The 19,139-nt window shown below is 38.2% G+C and overlaps 1 protein-coding gene across 3 annotated transcripts in view; it reads left to right on the plus strand.

The window, feature by feature from the left end:
• Nucleotides 1-19,139, plus strand: part of SYT1 (synaptotagmin 1) — a 350,802-nt gene that overhangs the window by 80,033 nt on the left and 251,630 nt on the right. For 2 of the 3 annotated variants that reach the window (XM_017804502.1, XM_017804504.1), the window contains exon 2: nt 2,165-2,270. The exons of the other annotated variant lie outside the window; for it this stretch is intronic. The gene's annotated coding sequence lies outside the window, so the exon portion shown is untranslated. The remainder of the gene's footprint in view (nt 1-2,164; nt 2,271-19,139) is intronic. 3 annotated transcript variants of the gene reach the window in all.

The raw sequence follows: 19,139 nt of genomic DNA on the forward strand, positions 1-19,139 counted from the left end.
AGGAGGCAATGACCGAGGCTTGATGGGCAAAGGCAGTGGATTAATAGTCAACCTGGATAATATCAACCTGGATAAAAATTGGACACAGAGTGGAAACTATGATTGACTAGACAAAAAGAGTCAGAATTGGCAGGGAGCTCTAGGGAAGATTTTATAAGGAATTGGATAACTGGATAGCAGATGTAGAGCTGCCAGTATAACTGCCAGTAGCATCAGCCAGTAGTCCTAGCTAGAAAGAGCTAGGAATGATTGAGAAATGAGCCAGGAAGGCAGGAAAATGGAATACAATGGGAGTTGTGTTTGGGTATACAGGAACTTAAAATATATACTACATGCTCTAAAAAAAAAGAAATTGGGGTGGAGGAGAAATGAGGATCCATTATTTGGTGTATAAAATTAGTGGATTTTGTTATCTTGAAAAAAATCCATCATGAAAATAATAATTTAATTTTAAGAATCTGCTCTGTAAGGTATATAAATTCTAGAGCATTCACAGAGTAGGAGGGATAAACCCTTCAAATTCCTTTAAAAATAACATAGATACTGGACAAGCATAGCTACCCACAAAAAATATGTGACTCAGAGACTGTCATAAAGCCTCAGAAAAAGGCTGAATGAAACTCTGAGTGCTTGACATTGCAGCAATGTTTTTTTTTTATTAATGTTGTGGTTTGCATCTAATGAGTTTAATTTTACTTTGTTGTTTTGATAAATAAATACATTCTATCTAGACAGCCACAAGCTACAAAATAATTGTTGACTCTGAAAGCTGGAACATTTTTAACCAGCTTTTCCTGATAGTTATTTCATTAAAACCCTAGGTTCTGGATTAATTGAAAAGATTTAGTCTTTCTTTTCTGATGGAAAAGACACATTCTGTGGTGTTGTAAATTCTTGTGCCCCCGACTTTGTTGACTGTAAATTCAGTGCAATACACCATGCTGATATGGGCTTTATTCTGTAAAAATTAGATGACAAATAATAAGTATCTACATTTACAGAAAATTCCATCATTTTTGCAATACTGATTTCTTAGTACTTAAGTACTGAAAAAAGAGAGATTCCAAAGTATTTAAAATAATTTAAATGAACTTTTGAATTATGCAGTACTTTTGTTGTTTAAAAAAAAATCTTTATTTCTAACAAGATTTGCCGTTTTATATATTGTCAAGACTGACAAAATGAAATACTGGTAGTATTTCCTCCTAAGGAAAATATGAAAACTGCTACATACAAGATATGGGGACTGAGAACAGGTTTTTTGGGGTGTGATTAAGATAGTGGGCAAGGATTCAAGGCATTTAAGACTGAGAAGGTTCCTTAAACCAGACTTGTGTGACATTCAGCATATTGTTTAATTTTTGTGTACCTCAGCTGTCATCTGTAGAACAAATATGTTGATATAGCTTTACTCCTATCCTTTCCTGTTTCAATGATTTGATTTATAAAAATCTTAAAGATTTCTAACAGTCTTGTTCAAACAACATCCAGCTCAATGAGCATTCAGTCGTAACTGGAGCTTCTAGTCACAGCTGTGGCAGAAAAGCAATGCAAATTCCTTTAGTTTACCAGAATAGGAGACTCTATGGAAGAAAAATAGAAGAGCTGAGAAGGAAAAAACATTAAAATCTCTAGTATAATCTGAATAGTTCTAGGAAATTGTTTGTGTCTAAGATTGAATTGAGTCATGTCACTTTTGCCCCTTAATCCAAACTGTTTTGAAATTGTCTGTTTGTGTATAGAAATTAATAAATGTCCAAGTATAAGTCCATGTCCTTTTGGTATCAAATAAGTTCATTGAGCATGCTAAGTTAAGGAACCTTGTGGGTTACCGCGGTAGAAAAATATGATGTGAGATCACTACAATTCACTGTACTTGGCTCACTGATGAAATCTGCAGAAATGTATAATATTAGAGCACACTAAGAAAACAGTCCAAATCAGTCCATGATGAAGAAAACTTGTTCATGTCTTTTTTTTCTAGGTCTCTTAACGATCTGATTAACTCTCATGATAATCAGCTATTGGCAATCAGCTGAGGGGCACTGAACAAACTAAGTATATTTAAAGGAGTTTTTAAGCAGCAGTTGTGTGCAGGCTAAGATGGAAAATACAGCAGTACAGGAACTGGGAAGTGTTTACATGAAATGTCTTTCTTTTAAAGGGAGAAAAAGGATTTTTTTCTGAACCGTGAAGAAACTAGAAAGTAACTGATAAAGCCTTCATTCAAGATTTCCCTGTGAAAACTGTGTTGATGCCAATCATATAAGGTATCTTAAACAAACATAGATTTTGTTACCTTCCATGTCCTATTAAATGCTTTAATGCATAGCAGTTTCCAAGAAATAAAATGGAAGTAGTAAATAAATTAAAGAAATAGCTTTTTTCTGATGCAAAGTCTATTAGATTAATGAACACACGATTTTATAGCAATACATGATAATTTCATTCTGATACTAAAGATGAAAAATATCCAGTTTATATGTATTTGTTGTTCAGATAATATTTGTATTCTTTGCCTTCTCTCACCATCAGCTTGCATTTTATCAAATCCCAAGCTGTTATGGTTCGTTATCCATAGATGATCTTGAGCAGCCTTGCATCACAAAAAAATATGCTCTGGCATCTGCCATTGTGCAGCACTAAACAGATCACTTCTGAGTAAGGTTTGTCTTTGATTAATACATTCAGTAGCATGTGTCCTTATATTTTTACTTGTGAGTATCTTAGATAATGTTAGCTGCATATAGTACAGTACTGTCATTTTTGGGGTTGCAGATAAAATGTCAGCTGTGCCTTTTTAGCTAACAAGTTCTATTTGAGTTAATGCTTGTATACCTCAATCTCCATAGCAGTCCACTAAGCAGTCCCATTGCTTCTGTAGTCATTTCATAAAATCCTGTATCAGTGATGTAGATAGCACAGTGAAACTAGGAGCTGTGATTATAGTATCAGGCTGGTATTCTAGACCATTTTCTGATTTTAGGAGCCAAAAATGAAATTTATGTCACAATTGTATTAATAGAGTAATAATGTCCAGTAATAAATATATTTACTATGGAAGTCTTTATTTCCTGTAAGGTTGTTGCATTAATAAGACTATTCTTTTTTTGAAAGACAATTAGTAAAAATGCACAGTACTCATAGACATTAGAAAATTAAAGTCCCTTTCATTCCTCTAATTTACATCTCTGTTTAGCTATAGTTGTAAGGGGAAAATGAATGTGTATTTTTAAGGATGTTCTAAGGTAGTTACTATACTGTTTTGTTCAGACAACATTTGGAAATTGTTTTTTTACAGTGCTATTGTTACTGCTTCATCTAAAAATATTTTTTCAGCAATCAGCAGTGAAAATTTATTACTACCCATTTTAGTTTTGCTTTAGTACTTCTTGACTCGATAACTATTTAAAATTAATCAATTAAACTGCTCTTAGGAAATTGCATGGATACTTTTTTGAAGATGTTAAATATACCTAGCATTGCTTGCTATAGCCTGAGTAGACTGTCTTCATCCAGTCGCTTTGACATTTTCTCCAAGGATGAGGAGAGTAAGACAAACGATCTTATTCTGTTAAGATTCCTTATAATTTCCAGGCTTGATGCAATTTCAGTGAAACATTGTGCTAAACTCACTCCTAATAGAGGAAAGGTGTTTCTGAATAATCTGAAAATATTTACAGGACTTCTGTTTGCATGTCACCGTTCCCATGCAATTAACTGTTCATGCTTGCAAGGGTTTCAAGGCTTCATTTGGGTTAGAGCTTTTTAAGCTTTTCCTAATTTTGCAGATGTTTCACAGAGTACTTGTGGAAGTGGAGATCATCCGCAGTTCAAATGAAAAGCAGCAACATATAAAGAAAATGAAATGTCAGGACACTGCTCAGTGAAAGTTCACAAAACAAGTGAAAAGCCACATGAAAATGTAAAACAATATGTCGTCCAAGTAAATTGTCCCCAAATAAGGAACTCACTTGGAAAGAATACTGCTTTTCATTTGTGTTGTAGAGCAGATTGTTGTGAGACTAACTCTGAATGAGTGAGTTCAGCAGTGGCTGTTATTTTACCCTGAGCCTGCCTTTTATTTTCAGTAATAAAAACTGGTACAGTTCTGTGCTGAATGTGGAAAAAGGGGGGAGTGAGAGAGAGATTACCCCTCGCGAGGGGAAATGTAGGGTCAGACGCTGATCTCTTCACTCTTGTGACCAGTGACAGGAAATGGCATAAAACTGAGTTAGGGACTTTAAGGTTGGATATAAGGTAGTTTTTCACCCAGAGGGTGGTTGAGCACTGGAACAGGCTATCCAGGAAAGTGGTCAAAGCACCAAACCTGACAGAGCTGAAGAAGTGTTTGGATAATGCTCTCAGGCACATGGTGTGATTCTTGGGGCATCTTGCGTAGGGCCAGGAATTGGACTCAATGATTCTTATGGTTCCCTTCCAACTCAGCAGACTCTATGGTTCCTAGAAAAATATTTTGTTTTCTAATTCCCCTGTATCTGTTCCTATTCCACCGAAACTTGCAAATTAATTTTGATTGAAGTAGTAGTGTGTTCATCACATTGATAAAATTAATTTCCATCTCTGTTCACTATCGTGCGTATCTCAGTTACCGGCAGTTTCTTCTGAGAATATGAAATACTATGTGTGAATGTGTCTGAGAGTAAGTCACCAATGTTATAACTCAAACTAATTTAAATGAAAGCAAATGTTTTGGGATTTGAAAGTTGAATTTCCGTTTGAACAGTAGCTTCAAGGACTTGCATGCACATTTGACTGTCTTGTGTCCTGAAGTGGATTGCTAAAGAGATTATCCACATAGACCCATGAGCTACAATAAGGTTCACAGGAATGTGAAATAGAATAAAGTTGTCTGTAAGGTAAATATGAAATGGAAAAGCAAATTAAAGCAAAAATTAAATAGGAATGAATCCAGGAGAATGTAAAAGAATCTACTCCAGTAACTTAAGGATGCAACAAAACCTGAGGATCTGATGCACAAATCTGAACTAGAAATGCTTCTTAATATGTCACCCGAGTCACTGAATTTGTTTGGTAGGTCCCTCAGTGTGCTGATGTCTTTATAATACATTACAAATTGGGTTAAAGGGGATACTCTGTAATAAAGAGTCAGTAAGAAATACCTTCTGAGACTTCTCGAGTATGAGGAAGTTCTTATTGAAATACAAAATTATTGCAGATGGTTAAGTGTTGCAAGGAGTCTTCCTATTTAAAAATGCCATCATATTGGCAAAAATATTCCTTTAAGTGTTTTAGATGCAATTTCTCTTTAATACTACTTTTTACTTAGAAATACCTATGGCATGTATTTTGGTGGTATATTTTGCTTGTATTTGATGATAGTAGCAAGGATGAAAGCAGTTCTCCTCTTACAGGAACTATTACTTCCACTGTAGTTGCTTTGGACATTCTAGAAAGGCAGAGTGGTGCTCAGGTCAGCACTGAGGAAATCTCCACAGAGCACTGAGGAAAGCTCAGTGTAAATAGTACAGGTCCAGAATCAGGAGGCCCTAGATAAACCAGTCTAATGGTGTGAACTCTTTTAATTCAAGATACTGTGCCAGCTGATAGCAAAACTTACTTGAGTTCTTTCCCCTTTTCTTGCCTTAGAAGTATTTTGTTCGTAGCCCATTTATGAAAAACAAGGAATCGTGGAATCCTGGGACTGTTGCAATGAATACCAAAATTATAGGTGAACAAAGGTTGATAGAATGTAAACCTGTCTCTAGAAATAAAAATATTTGCAAAATTTCTTTTTCCTGTGTTTTTACCTCCTTTTTTTCTGAACTAACCCTTCCCTAAATTCTCTTCTGGAAACCTACAATCCACTGATAAATTAACATCCCTAGGCTGTAGATAGATACATCTTGCCTGCTTTATCATTGCCATCTTAAAGGTAAACCATTAAGCAACAGTGAAAATGAAATGTTGCATAGATCTCTGGTGCATGCATCCATTAAAAATAACAAGAACAATAAATGCAAAATTAATTAATGTGTTGAAATTTATTAAACTCTGTATAACCTCCTTAGCTGAAAGTAAATTCAACTATCTTATACTGGCAACATAGGCTGCAATGAGATTTATGGAGTTTGACAATTCTGGATGAATCAGATATACTGAAGGCTTTTTGGGGGAAAATAAAATTTCACAAAGTAATACAGTCAAGTGCAGATATTACTCTCCATGTAAGAAAGAGACTAAAATTGCTGGTGCAAAAAAGGTCTCTTTCTTCCCACAGTGCTGCACTTATTGTGTTACGGTCTAAACCAGCAGCAATTATACATAAGCTGTTAAACAACATGAGAACAATCAAACAGTTGGCTCACTGAGCCAGAGGTGGTACTTGGAGCCCTTGCTGTTTCTCCCAGTCAATCTCAGCATCAGTAATGGTCAGAAAATAGATGCTCATTCTCCTGCATATGTTTATGTGGCAGGGGGAACATGCCTTTTCTTTCCTTTTTGGCAGGCAAAAAAGAAACTAAAATTGCTTGGGAAAATAATGGGTTTATGGGGAAAGTATGTACTTACAAGTGCACACCATACCTGGGAAGGGAATTGTGGGTTTTAAGTGGCTGGATAAAAGCCCCACTGGATTCTATAGGACGAAGCCAAGAAGCTGGCAAAATTCAAAACATTTTTTGATTTATATGGAAGTGAGAATTGTAACAGTGGGGTTCTGCAGGGCTCCATCCTCAGCCCAGTTTTCAACATCCTCACTAATGACTTGGGTGCAGGACTCGAAGGAATAATAAGTAAGTTTGCTGATGGTACTAAATTGGGAGGAGCTGTCAACTCCCTCGAAGGCAGAGAGGCCCTGCAGAGAGACCTCGACAAATTAGAGAGATGGAGAATCACCAACCATATGAAGTTTAAGAAAGGGCAAGCGCTGGATTCTGCACCTGGGACTGGGCAAACCTGGTTTTGTGTACACACTGAGGAATGAGAGGCCAGAGATCAGCACTGCAGAAAGGGACCTGGGGATCCTGGCAAGTTGAATATGAGTCAGCAGTGCCCTGGCAGCCAGGAGGGCCAACCATGTCCTGGGGGGCATCAAGGAAAGCCAGCCAGTTGAGGGAGGCAACTGTCTCACTCTGCTCTGTACTGACGCAGCCTCATCTTGAATACTGTGTGCAGTTTTGAGTGCCACAATAGAAGAAAGGTATAAAGCTATTGAGAGCATCTAAAGGAGGGCAACAAAGGTGATGAAGGGCCTTGAGGGGAAGCAGCTGAAGTCCCTTGGCCTGTTCAGCCTGGAGAAGAGGGGAGACCTCATTGTGGTCTTGAACATCCTGACTGAGGGAAATGGAGAGGCAGGTACCCATCTCTTCATTCTCATGACCACTGACAGGACCTGAGGAAATGGCATGAAGCTGAGTCAGGGAATGTTAAGGTAGGATATCAGGAGAAGATTTTTCACCCAGAGGGTGGTTTGGCAGTGGAACAGGCTCCCCAGGGCAGTGGTCACAGCACAAAGCCTGACAGAGTTGAAGAAGCATTTAGACCATGTTCTCAGGTACATAGCATGATTCTTTGGGTGTCCTGCATAGGGCCAAGAGTTGGACTCAATGATTATTATGATAACCTTCCAACTCAGCAGAGTCTATGATTCTCTAAATAAATTATTGCAAGATTTTAGGGGGTAGAAAAAAAACCCCACATGTAGGGCAAAATAAATGGATAAGTGGATAGGATATTCTTTCATGAAATGAATTATGTTCCAGATAACTTGCAGCAGGTCATGTGTATTTTTTAAATAATTGATCTTGTTATTTGTCACAGATGATACAGGATTCAGCAGACCATAGATTTAGATTGATTCAAAACTTCTCTGGTTCTGTCACAGATTTGCTCAGGTAACGAAATAAAGACTTTGTGACAAATTGGCTCAAAAAAACCCCAGCAGGGTATTTCTGACCGTCTTTACATCTGAATAAATCTGGATGGGCATTTAAAGAAACTGCAGTGGGAAGTTAGGGGAACAGCTGTGATCCCAGTCTCATATGCAGTTATTTTCCAAGGTACATTGAAATTGTGAGCCTGAAACAGTCCAAGGATATAGTTTCATGATAGCATTTTTGCTGAAAGTGATGATCTTATGCTCCCTTTTTGTTCCAGCACTAAAAGTGAAGAGAGTAGTTTTCAGCCAGATAAGCCTTATTGCTGCCACACAAGAAAGTAGTGCAGTGATGTGCATGTGGAAAGTAGGGCAGGATCTCTTCTCTTTTGGCAGCAGCAAAGCCTTAAATCAGTTTAAGGAGCTTCTGAAACCACTCCAGAACTTTGAGTCTTCACAGGAGGTGGCTGGGGGCAGCGGGTGCTGACGCCACCATATACTTTCTATGTACAAGTATTGCTCACCTCACTATTAGCAAGTGTGCTTAGCATTGTAATGAAGAATGAACTTTGACCACTTTGTATAATCGAACTACCTAAATTAGTAAAAGTCAGTTCCAAATTTGATCCCCAGGTGTGGTGGGTTGACCTCAGCTGGCTTCCAGGCTCCCACAGTGATGAGATCTGTCAGACACAGATAAGAATTTGTGGTTTTAAAATATACAAGGTTTCGTATCACACTCCCCATGGCTTGAGATAAGGACAGGTAGGTCACTTACCAGTTACCGTTCACAGGACAAACAGACTTGACTTGAGGAAGACCGATTTAATTTATTGCCAATTAAAATAGGTTTGTACAGTGAAAAACAAGGACAAAACATAAAGCATGTACTTCCCTTGTTCCGAGACTCAACTTCACTCCTTTATTCCCATCTCTTTTGCCTGCCCCCAGTGAGAGTGCGGGGAGGTGAGGGATGAAGGTTGTAGCGAGTTCACAACAGCTGGTCCCTGTCACTCCTTACTCCTCATGCTTTTCCCCTTCTCCAACATGGGGTTCTCCAAAGACTGCAGGGGCTGTAGGGGAATCTTTGCTCCAGCCCCTAGGACACCTCCTTCCACCAGCCCAGGGCAGCCCCAGCTGCTAGTGCTGGGGCACTGGTGCCCCAGATGCCAAGGTGCCTCTCAAACAGTTTGAGCAGTCAGCGAAAGCAAAGGTAATTTTCTCAGGATAGTCTGAAAAACTTTTTTCCTAACCTCATCTCACATACACCTGTTTTCCAGTAGCAGACCAACAGTTGTTGCACAGGAACTCTTCTTTATGCATGCTTCTGTGAGTATGAACAGAATAAATCCCATCATGTATTTTAGGGAAACTGTATTTTTTCTTTTCATCAGGGCTGTGCTTATGATAGATACCAAGTTGTTTGCTATGTTATTTTGTATTTATCCATTACTGATGTTAAGTATAGCTGAAAATTTCTGCTAGAAACACAAATAGTAGTGGTTTTTTTCCCCACACTGCGGTTTGTAGCCCATCATGCAGTGCAGCAGGTTCATTGTGCTGATCAGGTTTTGAGTGAGTTTTGCCTGTAACCTTTCATATATGGCATTGAAAAGAAAAAAAATTATATTCCTTCCCTTAAAATATTAAAAAATATTTGCCTTCTGTATCACTGTGAATCCAAAATTTGTACATCCTAGATGTGCAAAATGTGGAAAAGATAGAAATGGGTGTCAGAAAACAGGTCTGGCCCAGGCCGGGGCAGACTCCCAGTGGGCATCCAGGTCTCTAGTTGCAGTCAGGCAGACCTGCTGTATCCCTTCTAGTGCTCACCTCTGCTTTGGGGTTGCCTGTTTTCTGCACAATTAGTTAGGACATGGTCCTGAGATAAATACATCCTTTGCTGTTTTCCCAGTGTTTTCCTTGGTAAATTGCGTGAATACTGGTTCCCACTTTATTATCTATAACTTCTGTCTGTTAGTGTCAGAATGGTTGGTGACCCAACTAGAGTCATACTTTGTCCTTTACAGCTTGACAAACTGGTTGGAATTGTTGGCACAAACAACTGGTTTGTTTTGTTCTCACATTAGAAGAAGATGTGATATGAAACCGTGTATATTTTAAAAATACACATTCTTATCTGTGTCTGACAGATCTCATCACCGTGAGAGGTTCAAAATTTGTGATTCTCTGTAAAATTTGATTTTCTGGCACTTTCCAACAACAGCTTATCTCCTACTGACATGTAGAATTTGATTTTGTGCAAACATCTTTTGTGCTTATGTCTCCTTGATATTGATAACAGTGGCTCGTGGTAATGCTTATCTCCTTTTGATTCTGAAAAGTAATAAAGAAGAAAAATACAAAGTAATAGCTACATACATTAGTTAGGCAGACATCAATCAAATCTTTGTATCAGACTTAGCTTTTCAGATATCTGAAAAAACAGAGACTAAAAGTAGTGGTAGCATGGCAAACATGCCCACAAAACCAAATAAATCATTGCCAAACAAGGAATGAATGAAGACAGATCTTTCTTGTTCATTCATGAGGTTTTGTTCCCTTTTCCAGGTAGTTTTCTGAACAAATTGTTGATTGCTAATTGCCATAGTCTCTTCATAGCTACTATAATTGGACTCTTCAGCATATGTGAATCTTGGGTCCATTCCCCAAATTCCGAGGAATGTGAGTGGGATAGGAAGTCATTGAAAAGTGGAAAAATAGTCTTAATAATCTGCTGTATACGGATAGGAGTAGTCATTTAGAAAATAGTATAGCATTGCAAACACATAGAACTTCATTTCATCTGTAAAAGAAATCTGTCATTAAAGAACTAGGAATATAAGTACGTACAACTGTAGACATAAATCTTGCTTTTTAGTTTCCAATTTATGAGTGAAAATAATGGATATTTATATGCAAACATGTTTATATACATGACTTTGATACCTACTTGTGAATAATGAAATGGACAAGTACAGTCTGGTCTACTTAGATGTACATATTGGGAGTATTTGGGGTATATTGTAGAAAAATAGGAAATTGTGATGGTTTTTGTGTTTCAACATATGTAGATGTTTATTTGTACAATGTTTGTCCACAAGACACCTTTTTTTTAACATATATTTCTTGATTGTACATTGCTGTATGTACACAATGATTCTGTAATGAGGCTTTGATTTTGTAACTCATAGTCTGAGCAGCCAGATTCACTGCTGACTGAAGATTGCATGGAGGAGCCTGTGTATTTCATTGGCAGGGTATCTGATTTTATGAGAATAACAGTGGCAGTCTGCTTTATATTGTGGGAAAATTAAAAGTGATTAAAAGTGATTTTGGCTTTCTGAAAGGCTGTCAGTAGGCTTTGATAGCAGTAAACAAGTTTTAGCTATGCTGTGTGCCATGGAAGAGTCTGCATGGTGTGGCCTGCTTCTTAGGAGAAGCACAGACAGAAGAGATTTCCTGAGCTAGTCATATAATTCTCTAGAAGCTTGTATGAAAGAAAAAGCAAGGTGAGTACAGCCACTTGAAAACCATACCCCTGATGATCAGAACGTAGGTGAAGAACATATATACCAATTGATGAGGGCTTATATATTTGCCCTAGGCAGAGGAAGCTCATTTTGTGTAGCTAAGGCTGTCATATTTCAGTTCCCAGACCAGATCCTGCTTATATGGTGGCTTCCAAGGGCACTGTTATGGTATTGTCAACATGGAATCTCCTGAGCAAAGCACACGACGCTGTGCAGCTAGATGTAAAATAAAAAGCTCTGAAACAAATAACTATCACTCCTCACATACCCCAGACAAATCCAGGAGAGAATATGTCTTGCACACTGCCTGGTGCCTTTTTTATGTATGCATACATGAGGATGGACAGGAGGATCAGTTATGGAGAGTGTCAGCACTGCTAGCAGGTGGGACAGTTAAAGACATCTGGTATGTTGGCTTTTGTAAGTAAAATTTAAAGTCTACTGGAATAGTAGTAAAAAAGTTAGAGGGAGCAGGTGGAGACAGGAGAGAGAGCTTCCATCTTGTCATGCGGTTCCATCTCTGTGTTAGGAACAAATGGCTACAGTGAAATGGGATCTCTTTCCATTTTGTAACCCTGAATGCCATTTGAAAAATAAATGTCATTTTTGTGAAGAAATGAGCCACATAAAAGTAGAGAAAGCAGCCCTACTTTTCAGGGACAGAGGATGGATGACAGCACATGGACATCCTTAGAATATGTGATTCGTTTTGGCAGGGAAGATGCAAGCTAGCTGTAGTGAATTTTGTGAAAGACAGCTATTGCTACTTTTATTTGACAGCAGAAGTCTAACCTGCATCAGTTAGAATTTCCTTGTACTGCAGCAAGTAACGACAGTTAAATAAGATTGACAAATTGTTTCAGCACAAACTGGTTATATGTGAAGGGTGTTGGCTGCAAAATTTTGTTACACTGCTGCAAACCTGTACGTAATGCATAAACAAGGGTGGGCCAGATATACTTCTAAGCTCAAACTAATTCTGTAAATAAATGGTTGTTTACAACACAGTAATGTACAAGTTTTATAAAAAATCTTTTCAATTTCTCTCTACTGCTATGTGCTCTACTGCTTCTTTTTCCACTAGCAACCACATGGTTATTTCCAGATTAATGCATTCCCCATATGTGCTGCTAAAAGATGGATAGATTCAGACCATGCTATAGTGAACAGTGTTTTGAAATGTACATTTTATTGCTTTTTTGTAAACGACATGAAAGCAACCAACCTTGCAAGTCTCATCCTGTGTCTTTATGTGGAGAATATTACATAAGAAATATGAGAAACATATTCATGCATACAGCTGTACGATCCTTATGACTGCTCAGGTGTGTTTGTTCTTCAGCAGCACAAGGAAGTTAGAAGATAATGGTAACCTGGCAGTTATTCAGTCAGTTTGGTGTCTGTGAGTCAGCTGCTTCTGATACATTGTTCATAAATAAGAAGGACATGAGAAACATTTTGAGTTGGGTAATTTTTACATTTACTTTCCCATCCTACTCTATTCACAGAATCATAGAATCAGCTGGGTTGGAAAAGACCTCCAAGATCATAAAGTCCAACCCTTGATCCAATACTGCTGTGGTTACTAGACCATGACACTAAGTGCCACATCCAGTCCCATCTTAAAAATCTCCAGGGATAGTGAATCCACTACCTCCCTGGGCCTCACATTCCAATGTCTTATTATTCTTTCTGTAAAAGATTTCTTCCTAATATCTAACCTAAACCTCCCCTGGCACAGCTTAAGATTGTGCCCTCTTGTCTGGTTGCCTGGGAGAAGAGACCAACCCCCACCTGGCTACAACCTCCCTTCAGGGAGTTGTAGAGAGTGATGAGGTCTCCCCTGAGCCTCCTCTTCTCCAGGCTAAACAACCCCAGCTCCCTCAGCCTCTCCTCACAGGACTTGTGCTCGAGTCCCTTCACCAGCCTCGTTGCTTCTTTCTGGACCTGCTCCAGCACCTCAATGTCCTTCCTGAACTGAGGGCCCCAGAACCGGACACGGTACTCAACATGTGGCCTCACCAGTGCTGAGTACAGGGGAAGAATCACTTCCCTGGTCCTGTTGGCCACACTGTTCCTGATCCAGGCCAGGATGCCATTGGCCTTCTTGGCCACCTGGGCCCACTGCTGGCTCATGTTCAGCTTCCTGTCAATCCAAACTCCCAGGTCCCTTTCTGCCTGGCTGCTCTCCAGCCACTCTGCCCCCAGCCTGTAGCACTGCATGGGGTTGGTGTGACCAAAGTGCAGGACCCGGCACTTGGCCTTGTTGAACCTCATCCCATTGGAATCAGCCCAACTCTCCAGCCTGTCCAGGTCCCTCTGCAGAGCCCTCCTGCCTTCCAGCAGATCAACATTCCCCCCCCACTTGGTGTCATCTGCAAAATCCCCTCATCCAGATCATCAGTAAAGATATTAAACAGGACTGGGCCCAACACTGATCCCTGGAAGACACCACTAGTGACCAGTCGCCAACTGGATGCAGCATCGTTCCCCACCACTCTCTGGGCCCAGCCATCCAGCCAGTTCCTAACCCAATTGCAGTAGGCAATTTTACACCATTTGGAAACCTTTTCATGTTGTTTTGTCAACAACGACATAGGATATGCTATTAATCCAGCTTTTGTAAAAAGATAATTTTTTTGGGAGCAAAGTTAATAGAGGCATGGTAGCAGTGGCCCTGTGAATAAACTGACTTCAATAAAATGAAAGCTGCTTCAAACACTTTGTCCATGTAAAATTTGAAAAAACTCAAGCATAAAGATATATAACCATTAAGGCCACGTTCTGCCACTTAGAGGATCACTTCCTCCCGGTTGGGTTGTGGCAGCAGAACCCAGCAGCCCTTTCTGGCCTTTCATACCACGTTTTGAGAGGTACAGGTGCCTGGTGGAGGATCTTCTACATAACTCATGCTGAGAGTATTTGTTTGAATCTGTGAATTCCCTGATGCTGTATTTTTTGAATTGCAAGCTCAGGAGGATGTATTACTTGTATTTAAGTAATTTCCAATGAAACCCAGGAGTTCCCTTCTCTTTTCAAATACAGGTTAGCAGTGGTTGAATGGTGTTTCACAGAGACATCACAGCCAGCCCTTTTGATCTGCCCTGAGGTCTACAGAGAAGGATATGGGTCTACAAATCAGTGGCATAAAAGCATTCAAAATAAATTTTCTTAATCAAAATTAGGTGTTGTATACAGATGTTGTGAAAGGATGACATCTTGAAATACCCATTGTATCCCACCTGAGAATTGTTAAGCTAACTTTTGCATGTTTGGTTATGTTGATTTTAGTGGAACAATTTGTGATTTAATATGCTAGCCAAACACACTAGTCACTGTCAGCAAGTAATGAACTTAGTGCTTGGCTAGGACTGGAGATAAATCTGAATCTAGTTAAAATTACAACATGATGTTCATTAGCTTCAGCAAGGGTAATTTCTGAGATAAAGTGTTGCTATCACCCAATATGTTAAATAAGCAGTTGGACTAAGCAGATGGTGGGCAGAGATCAATGGCTTTCCATTAAACAATAGGTAATTTCTCAGTAGGAAATTACATTCCCAAAAGGGGTCACGTATCAAATTTCTTATGCTGCTTTATAGTTCTAAGAAATCTCGTGATCAAGTGTGTGCACTCTAGAAAACATGAAGAGGCACAAAACATTACAGACATTTTGAAGAGTGACCTTATTTATTCTGGTATACCTCAGGGCTTCATTGTGCTTGACACTGCATACGAATTGGTCTCAGCTTTACACTGAAGTTTGCCACTAACTTATTTATATGATGAATGTTTCCCAATATTACAGCAAAACTACTATTCCAAAATACCACCCTTATATATGATATTAAGTATATAGAAGATTGACATCTTCATATACTTAGGTATTTGAAGGTATATCCTGCCATAGGATTTTGTGGGAATAAGGTGCAATGGTTAAGGATGCAGATGTGGAGATGTTCCTCAGCCTTTTTGATTAAATGTTGTATAAAATATTTTAAACAATTTGAGAAAAAATCCATTATCTTTACTTTTCATTTAGCCACATCGTGGCCTATTTCAGATTTAAAGCAGAAGCATCAATGTTGAGAGTTGTTTTCCCAACATTTTCAGTTCAATTGTTTCAAGTTTTCCATGCTGTATTTTTTTTTGTTATGTATCTTAATTATAATTTAGTAGTTCCTGAAGTTGTACTTTGGCTAATATGTAATGTAACAATGAACTGCAGTGAGATGATTTGAGGAGGGATGGGTTCTGTCTTCAGCCTTTGAATAGATGGTATCTTCCCTGAGTACGTTACGTCCATCTTGTTCATTTGACTTGGCCTGTTTTTGATTTACCGCAATACATTAGTGTTGAAAACTGTTCAATGTTTCAGGAGCTGGCTGATGGGCACATCAGTTGTCCTTGCCTTGAGGGTAGGAAAAACTCTCTGAAGAGCAGGGTGGAGGGCTGGAGGTGATTATACTTTCTGCTCTTCAGTTTTTCTACCCAGCTATCATGAGTGTATGAAACTGGATGAGACTTCCTTAATTTTTAAGCACAAATGGTTGCTTATGTCTGTGAACATTCCTGTCTTGATTTGATGGTATCTTGCCCCTACCCAACATAGTAATTTAGAGAAAAACAGCCAAAAGAGTTTGGCATAATGGGATATGAATGCGGGGTAAGAAAAAGTAGGTAATTATAGTAGATAAATAATAGGTCATTATTCTTACCTGAGGCTTTTACATATATATATGTGATAGATATAGATGGGTTCTAGACAGTGCCTCTACATGTTGACACTGCTTTCTGACAATTTCTAGTCTACTTCACTTACAGATACTAATGAAAAAATATGCATCACTGTGAATTGCTGTGGGAGTGTTTTTTAAGATTAAAAATGAAAAACAATTTAACCATTTTAAGATGTCAGTATATTTTTTTTTCTCTCATTAAGTGAAACTTACCTTATCACTATATTTCTTTTGTTGTTGTTGTTTTGGTGTTTAATTTTGGTTTGTTTTTTTTTTAACCAAACGTGGTTGGCTTGGTTTTTTTCTTGATTTTTTTTTTTTTTTGGAGGGGGAGACTTTTATTCCATTTTCAAAACATGAGAATGGTTATTTGTGTAAATTAAGATGAATGATAGAGTTAACCAATCGGTTGGCATTAGAAAATTCCGACATTTTGTAATTTTTCTTATATAAATTCTCCTTGAATGATCTACATAATAAAATAATTTATATTTTTAGGATGCAGGGCAAACCAGAAAATTTCGAAATTATTATTTTCTAAATCTACTATATGTAGTATCTGTTATGCTACAAAAATGCTTAATTAAAACCAAAAGTTGTATGCAAAAAGTTTATTTCATAGGGGAATAAAACATGTCAGAGCAGTGTGCCAGTAGGTTAGTTGAAGTAGTAAATTAAAACTCATCATGCCATATGCTTTCTACTCATTTTTCATAATTTACTTTTATAAGTAGCTTTGTCTCGTAGGTATAGTTTTGGAGACAAAGTAGCAATATATTTCTGACTTCAAAATGAAAGATTGAGAATGCTGCATCTAACCCTCAAAGAGTGATTTCTGTCTATGCCTGTTTTTGAAACTACGCTTTAAATTTTTTCTCAGTAATGTCTTTGTTTGCTGATCATTAAACTATGTGGTTCTTGAGCATCAGCTTCAAAATTCAAGTGATTATACTGTAAACAATCTGATTCTGTATTTATTCACTTGTCCTAAACTCTTGCCTCCAGCTGATTCAATTTATATTCCATGTCAGCATTAGCAGTGCCATGTAGTAATGCCTTGCTAATCACTGTGTTTATTTGATGATTACATTTTCTTTGTTCCTAAGTTCTTATAGAAGACTCAGAAGAATGTCTTGTTCTTTGCTCATCCTTCAAAACCTGAGGAAAGGAGTAACATTATTTAAAGTTTGTTTTAAATCATTAATTTGTTAATTAAAATCATGTTTGTGTTTGTGTGTGTATATATTGAATACTTCTGTAGTTGCATTTTTTCTCCATATTTATGTATGTACGCATAGTCATGTGGCAGTCTTTAGAAATCTGTTGATTATATAGGAATAAATGTGGTTTATAGGATTGCAGAAATCATTCCTGAGATCCTATTAGAACTTTTCTGTATTGGAACCACTGCTGTAATGTATCTCATGCCATATTTATAGAGTAAATAATACAGAAAACAGGTAGTTCTTAATCTTTGTGGTAGATTTCAAAACTAGTTCAGCATTGTAAGTATCCCCTTCAAATAAGTGTGAAATAAAAATATGTCATTTTATACGACCTCATTTTTCTCTTGGATAGGCTTCACAGCATTAAATAAATAGTGGTATGCTATCACTAATGTTCAATGGACATTGAATTTTGGACTGTGTAAACAGTATGCTTACCTTTTAAAAGTTTCAAGTGAAGAGGTACCTGCATCCAGTCTAGCTATCAAACAGTCGTTCAATTTTCATTTCATAAAGAAGTGAATGTGATACACAAATCCAGTAATGTGCAGCTACTTAAAATGTCTATAAAGGAAAAAAAATTTGCATTTTTTTTCTTTTTTAACATGATCATTTTGTTTACAGTAGAATGAGAATCGTTCACGTGTTTGTGAACAGAAAGCTCAGTAATATTTTCAGTGAGCAGGGAGCAAGAAAGAACCACCATTGTCTTGCATCTACTGAGAGTTCCAGCCTACAAATATTTTACAAGTATAGGTAATTTTTTATCTACTGCATAGGGCCATTCATAATGTTTTGGCAGAAGACTACCACATAGTATGCAATTAAAACAGAAGACAAAATATATGACAAGGTTTGTGGATACAGAAGGATTAGAAAGTGTTAACTCATGGCTAGGCAATGTGAACGAAGATTTGGGAAGGGCTCTACCCACATTTGTTACAAGCGCACTGGTGGCTAAAAAGGCCAATACGAGATAGACATATCCGGTTGCAAAAGGCACAGGAGAAAGACTCCTTAGGTGGTATATTCTGCAAGACACAATTCTTTCTGCATTGTCTTTTCTCCTCAGGAGTGATCCTGCGTGCGTTCTGAAAAGAAGCAGCAGCGTTATAGATGGTGTGTCTCCAGACCTCCCGATTGGAGGCCAGAGTAGACCAGTTATGTTGATCAGTATGGCCAAGGCTGAGATGTTGTTTCAGGGAGTCCTTGTATCTTTTCTTCGGGGCTCCTCTCTTGCAGCAACCAGTGGCAAGTTCACCATAAAGCAAGATCTTAGGGAGGCAGTGATCCTTCATCCTGGAGACATGTCCTGCCCAATGCAGCTGTGTTCTCAGCAACATGGCCTCAATACTTGTGACTGCTGCTTGTTCTAGAACAGATGTATTGGTCACATAATCTGACCAGTGGATGTTTAGGATTGTACAGAAACAGCGTTGATGGAAGCGTTCTAGGAGTCGCAGGTGGTGGCAGTAGATGACCCATGATTTGGATCCATATAAAAGAGTAGACAGTACAGTGGCTCTGTAAACACTGATCTTTGTACTTTTCTTCAAGTGTTTATTTCGCCAAGCTCTTTTATGGAGTTATCCAAAAGCACTATATGCCTTTGCTAACCTGTTGTCTATCTCTCCGTCAATCTTACCATCCGAGGAGATGAGGCTACCTACGTAATTAAACTGCTGGACTGATTTGAGCTCTGATGGTGATATGGGGGTGATGGAAGACTTCCTGGGGTGCCGGTTGATAGAGAACTTCTGTCTTCTTTAAACTGACTTCCAGC

The sequence above is a fragment of the Lepidothrix coronata genome, unplaced genomic scaffold, assembly GCF_001604755.1.
Source record: "Lepidothrix coronata isolate B3197 unplaced genomic scaffold, Lepidothrix_coronata-1.0 Scaffold9, whole genome shotgun sequence".
NCBI classification, from domain to species: domain Eukaryota; kingdom Metazoa; phylum Chordata; class Aves; order Passeriformes; family Pipridae; genus Lepidothrix; species Lepidothrix coronata.